Source organism: Pelodiscus sinensis, chromosome 19 (genome assembly GCF_052426305.1).
Source record: "Pelodiscus sinensis isolate ZL-2025 chromosome 19, ASM5242630v1, whole genome shotgun sequence".
In the NCBI taxonomy this organism is placed as follows: Eukaryota; Metazoa; Chordata; order Testudines; family Trionychidae; genus Pelodiscus; species Pelodiscus sinensis.
Window position 1 is genome coordinate 6,560,298 of NC_143070.1, and position 6,018 is coordinate 6,566,315.

Here is a 6,018-nt window from a genome sequence, read left to right on the forward strand (position 1 = left end):
ACTGGGGGGGGGGGCGCTGCAGGGGGCTCGTGGGGCTGAAGGGAACGAGGCTGAAAGCCCCCCGCCCTGAGCCCCCCCACCCCTAGTAACCTGGCCCTGGTAAACCACCCCAAGTCCCCTAACCCGGTAGCCCACCCGGAGCCCCCCCCACTCCCGGTAACCCGTCCAGAGCCTCCCTCCTCTGGTAACCTGCCCTGAGCCCCCTGCCCCTGGTAACCTGCCCCAAAACAACCCCCCGCCCCCCGGTAACCAGCCCCGAGCACCCTTCCCCAGTAACCCATCAGGGGCCCTGCCCCTGGTAACCCGGACCAAGTCTCATGCCCCATCCTGAGCCCCCTGTCCTGAGCCCACTGCCCCTCATGCCCTGCCCTGAGCCCCCCCTCCCCCAGTAGCCCACCCTGTGTCCCCTGCTCCTGGTAACCCACCCTGGACCCCCCACCCCTCATGCACCTCCCACGCAGCCTATTCCCCCTCCTAGCCCAACTCCGCCCCGTGGGGTGAGTCCCGGAGCAGGCTTTAGCTCCCAGGGAGCAGAGCTTGGCAGCTCCTCACCTGTACTGCACGGCCAGGTGCAGGGTGGTGCTGTTGGACTCGTGCTGAGCCACTCCCGCAGCATCCCCTCCAGCAGCTGGTTCACTCAAGGAGCAGGGTAAAATTCTGGACATTTTTAGATATTTAAAAATCCTGGCTGGATGGAGATTTAAGGACTGAAAAGGAGGACATGTCCGGGAAAAACCAGATGGATGGTAAACCTAAGTGCCCCCACCTACCAGCCCCCCCCCCCACATCACTGACTAACTGCCAGTCTGTGCCCCTTCTTCCAGCCTCTCCCCCACATCCCTGACGGCCAGTCTATGCCCCACAGACAGAGCCCCCCCTTTTCCGGCCCCTGCCCCATATCCCTGACTAATTGCCAGTCTGTCCCCACGAGGGTGCCCCCCTCTGCCAGCTCTTGCCCCACTTCCCTAACTGCCAGTCTGTCCCCCACACACAGAGCCCCCCTCGTCTAGAGACGGTTGTACAGAGGTGTATGGGGGTCATGGGCAACTAGCCTCCTTCCTAGATGGCTTCTCTCCATTCCTGGTGAGGGGCTCCCCCTGCACCTTCCCTTGTCTGGCCCAACACCCAGGGCCAGTTGGAATGGGAGATGGGGATCACCGCTCCTTGCTGTGTCCCTCCAGGCTTTTTGGGAGCACAAACCCCCCTAAAGTCTTCCCACCCTGAGCTGGAGCTGAGCCGAGCGCTGAGACAGCACCCCAGTGCCCAGGAGATCATAGACGATAAGCAGGGTTGGAGGGGTCACTCGTGTGGGGCGCTGATGCACTCTGGGGAGTTAGGGAGTTCCCAGTACCTTACCCACAGCGAAATCTCCCCCAACGTTCACAAGAGCAGCAAACAGAAAGAAACCTTCACAGTTCTGCTGAAGGAGGGACATGGAAACCTCATCCCTGCTCCCCCCCCCCCACGCACAGTGAGAACCCCTAAAGCATCTCTTCCTCCCCTCCCAATGTTCAATCACTTCTCCACCCCAGCCTGACTTATTGGCTGTGTCTAGACTGGCCAGTTTTTCCGGAAAATCAGCCGCTTTTCTGGAAAAACTTGCCAGCTGTCTACACTAGCCGCTTGAATTTCCGCAAAAGCACTGATGATCTCATGTAAGATTGTCAGTGTTCTTGCGGAAATAGTATACCGCAGGGCTGGATTGAGGCATGGGCTAGCCAGGCAGCTGCCCGGGGCGCCAACCTATGGGGGGCGCCTGATGGCAGCTGTAAGGGACGCACCGTGCGCCCACCTCCCAGAGGCCAACCTGCAGCGGGGGCCAGCAGTGCCCTTCCCTCCCGCCACCGTGGGGCCCACCCCGGACTGCACACCAGCGGCGGTAGCCGGGCTGGGCACATCCGTCCTGCTGCCGCCAGCTCCATGCACCCTCCCCCACGCGCCGGGCGGGGATGGGGTCACGCATGCGCCCTCCCCCAACCTGGGGCGCAATTAAACTGTCTGCCCAGGGCACCGGAATGGCTCCGTCCGGCCCTGATTACAGGACAAAGACAGAGCTCAGGCTGGGCAGTGATGCATCACAGTAAACGCCAAACTCCCCTCCTAGAGGTGGGATATTCCCTGGGGGGGAACACAGCCCAGACAGGGAGCAAATCCCAGGTTTCTGACCCCAAAAACTGCAGCTGGGACATGAAAGTGGAACGAAGAAGATGAAAATTGTTTTATTGATAGGAAGTAGCTGGGCAGCAGGAAAGTGACAGGAGCGGAGAAAGAGCTTTCATAAACCACATTTCTCCAGGACTCTCCCTTTATTGCTGTTTTGTTTTATTTGCATTTTTCTTCTTCCCTCTTCTAATTCTCTCTGGTTAAACCCACCCTGGTCCTGCCTCCCCCAGGGCTGCCACCTCAGGAATTTAAAACACAAACCAAACCTCGAATGAGACTGACCTAAGGATGATTTTTTAGTTTTGGGTCCATCTGCATCCCTTCCCCGCCCCCGCACTCTGTGTGTGATGATCCCAGAGTCACCGGCTCTCCCACAGCTACAGGATTAGCTGGATTCTAAAGATCACATTATTGGACCTATTTATAGTTTTAAACCAACCCATATTTAAACTGGACTGACTGAGCAGTGAAATCTTTGAGAGTGAAGGTGCTGGATGTTGTGTGCTTTAACCTCACACCTTTAGCATTATAGAGGTTGCCTCAAAAGTCTGTACAAAGGGGATCATGTGAGGTGTCACATGAAAGCATATGTTCTACTGATTCTGTATACACTACTAGCTGGAGTTACCTGGTGTTACCCAGGAAACCGGAGGAACAAACTTTAGAAAAACAGTAGTCCATTATCTTTTTTTGAATGGTAGAAAAGTTGCACTGATTTCTATAGAATTAAAATATAGATCTGCCTCTTCCCCGGGCGGGGGGGGGGGGGGAGGTGGCAGGTGGGAAGCGACCCCGGGTGGAAGGGAGGCTATACGCAGAAGGAGGCAGGGTGGGTACCTGAGCCGTTGTGCGCGTAGGGGTCGGGGCACTGTGTGCCGGCGGGGGGGGATCACTTATGTAACCTCGTGGGTGGGAGGGGGCAAGTCCCAGATGGCGCTGGGGGCCGCAGGCAGGCACAGGACCTAGGGTGGGCAGGCTGGCCCCTGCAGCGTGGCAGGTTAATTTTTATTTTTACAGCTTGAGATCGGGCCCGATCGGATCCAAAAGTACCTTAAAACCTTCTCCTGGATGAAAGGTTATCCCATGCAAAGTTTGGTTCTGGTAGCGCTTATAGGCTGCGTCTAGACTGGCAAGATTTTCTGCAAAAGCGCCTGCTTTTGCAGAAAAACTTGCCAGCTGTCTACACTGGCCACTTTGAATTTGCGCAAGAACACTGACGATCTAATGTAAGATTGTCAGTGTTCTTGTGCAAATACTATGATGCTCCCGCTCATGGATAAGCCCTCTTGCACAAATGCTTTTGTGGAAGAGGGCCAGTGTAGACAGGTAAAAACTGTTTTGCGCAAAAAAAGCCCCGATGGCGAAAATGGCGATCGGGGCTTTCTTGCGCAAAACCACGTCTAGATTGGCACAGACGCTTTTCCGGAAAAAGTGCTTTTGCGCAAAAGCATCCATGCCAATTTAGACGCTCTTTTCCGCAAATGCTTTTAACGGAAAAACTTTTCCGTTAAAAGCATTTGCGGAAAATCATGCCAGTCTAGACACAGCCAAAGTGTCCAAGTTATTAGCGAACAAACTTACAAATATTCTCTTTTATATATTAGATTCATGTACTTGTATAATGTCTGTATGGGGAGTTATAAATATATACTCTGTGCTGATGCTGGAAAATTCTCTGTCTGAGGCAGGACAATGTGCCAGGAAAGTTCATTCAATGGCTATGCTAATTAGCAAGGCTCCAGGAACAATAGATCTCTGGTGCCAAAGACACACCTAAGGAATGAATCTGGATGCCTGCAGACCAGCCAGAATAATGATTGCTGGCTTGGGACACAAGGATAGGTCCCTGGCCCATGTGACGTACTCCAGCTTGGAAGAGACCAGGGATGGATATAAAATGCCATGTGGCAGACTCCATTTTTGTCTTGAGTTCAGCTCCTTATCCCAGATGCAGCCTTGCAGGGAACAATGAGCTGGGAAGAACTGTGGACCCATCCTGACATAGGATGTACACCAGAAACTTTTAAGATAGCAGTTTATAACATCTCTGCAACGAGCCTGCATCGAGAACTTGGTGATTTGATGCATGTAATGTATTCTCCTTAACAACCTTACTCTCATGCTTTTCTTTCTTTTATTAATAAACCTTTAGGCTGTGTCTAGACTGGACAGTTTTTCCGCAAAATCAGCTGCTTTTGCGGAAAAACTTGCCAGCTGTCTACATTGGCCGCTTGAATTTCCGCAAGAACACTGACGATCTCATGTAAAATTCTCAGTGTTCTTGCGGAAATACTATGCTGCTCCCGTTCGGTCAAAAGCCCTCTTGCGCAAATCATTTGCACAAGAGGGCCAGTGTAGACAGCACAGTACTGTTTTGCACAGAAAAGCCCCAATGGCTAAAATGGCGATCGGGGCTTTTTTGCACAAAAGTGTCCGTACCAATCTAGACACTCTTTTCCGCAAAACTTTTCCGTTAAAAGCATTTGCGGAAAATCATGCCAGTCTAGACGTAGCCATTGAGTCCTGAGGAAAGGGAGCAGCTGATTCCTTCCGGGTATTTGTAAGATTCGTGAAGCTTTCACTGAATACAAGAGGAGCTCGAGTGTTCATGTTCTGCAGCAAGTTTAGCACCTACTCTCCACCTTGTTTGCTTTTTGATGGTTAACAATGAAGAAAGTTTATTTTAGCATTGCTGGTGGGTTCTTTTTCACTGAGTTCTTTCAGCTGTGGTGCAAAAATATAATGCCGCAGCAAGAGAACATGCATGATCAGACAACTGTTTAAAATGACAGCAGGCCCTTCCTGCAGGAACACTATCACTTTCCTGCAGGGACATCGATTCTCTGGGGACAAGCAGGCATGGGAAGATGCCAGCCAGGCGGGGATCTTGTGTGTGTGTGGGGAAACAGAGTGGCTCAGCTATCCTCCGTGCTGCACACACACAGGGTCTGGCAGTGGTGGCGTCCCACAGAGAGGGGGGCAGGGGGTTTGGGAGGAGGCATGTGTGAGCGGCAGGGGAGGGTGTTGCTGAGGTCCCCTCCACTTCCTTCCGCTGACTAGGTTCCCATGCCGGGGCTCCATGTCCTCCGCCGCGCTAACCCGGGAGCGGGTGCTGCCCCAGGAGTGCAGGCAAGACCATGTGGTGTGTGGGGCACCGCTGTGCGTGTGTCCATGACTGTATCCCCCCCCCAACAGTGGGGCATGCGGTGGGAGGCCGTCCCGTCCCACCCCAGGGTCAGGGGTAAGGCAGTTCCCTGTGAGCAGGAGCACAAGAGTCCTCTGTGGCCGGCTCCTGGGGATGTGCGATGTGGACAGGTGCTCCGTGCGCATGGGCTGCTGTGGAATCCCCAGGTAGAGAAGGCTGAGCGGGGCGCACCCAACAGCCCCTGGCCTCCCACCACTTCCTCCCTGTGTGTGTAGGGAAAAGGTGGCACTCACCTGATGAGCCTTCCCCTGCCTCAGGTGGTGCCTGGGAGACGTCCTGGGACGCCACTTTAGGCCAGGGCTGACATCCCTCAGTATGGTGCTGGCCTCACTTGGCACCTCCTCCTCCTCGATATCCCAGGTACTGCCCTCCAGGTGGGCCATGATGGGTGTTCTGACTCCCAAGTCCACGACATGGGGTGAGGAGGGACTGCCCCCCCCAAGGATGTGATCGAGCTGCTTGTAATAGGGACAGGTTTGGGGTGCTGCCCCGGAGCAGGAACTGCCCTCCTTAATCATAGAACACTAGGACTGGAAAGGACCTTGAGAAGTCATCAAGTCCAGTCCCCTGCCCTCATAGCAGGAGCAAGCACCATCTGTATCATACCCCTGAGAGATGTCTGTCTAACCTGCTCTTAAATAATCTTAAAT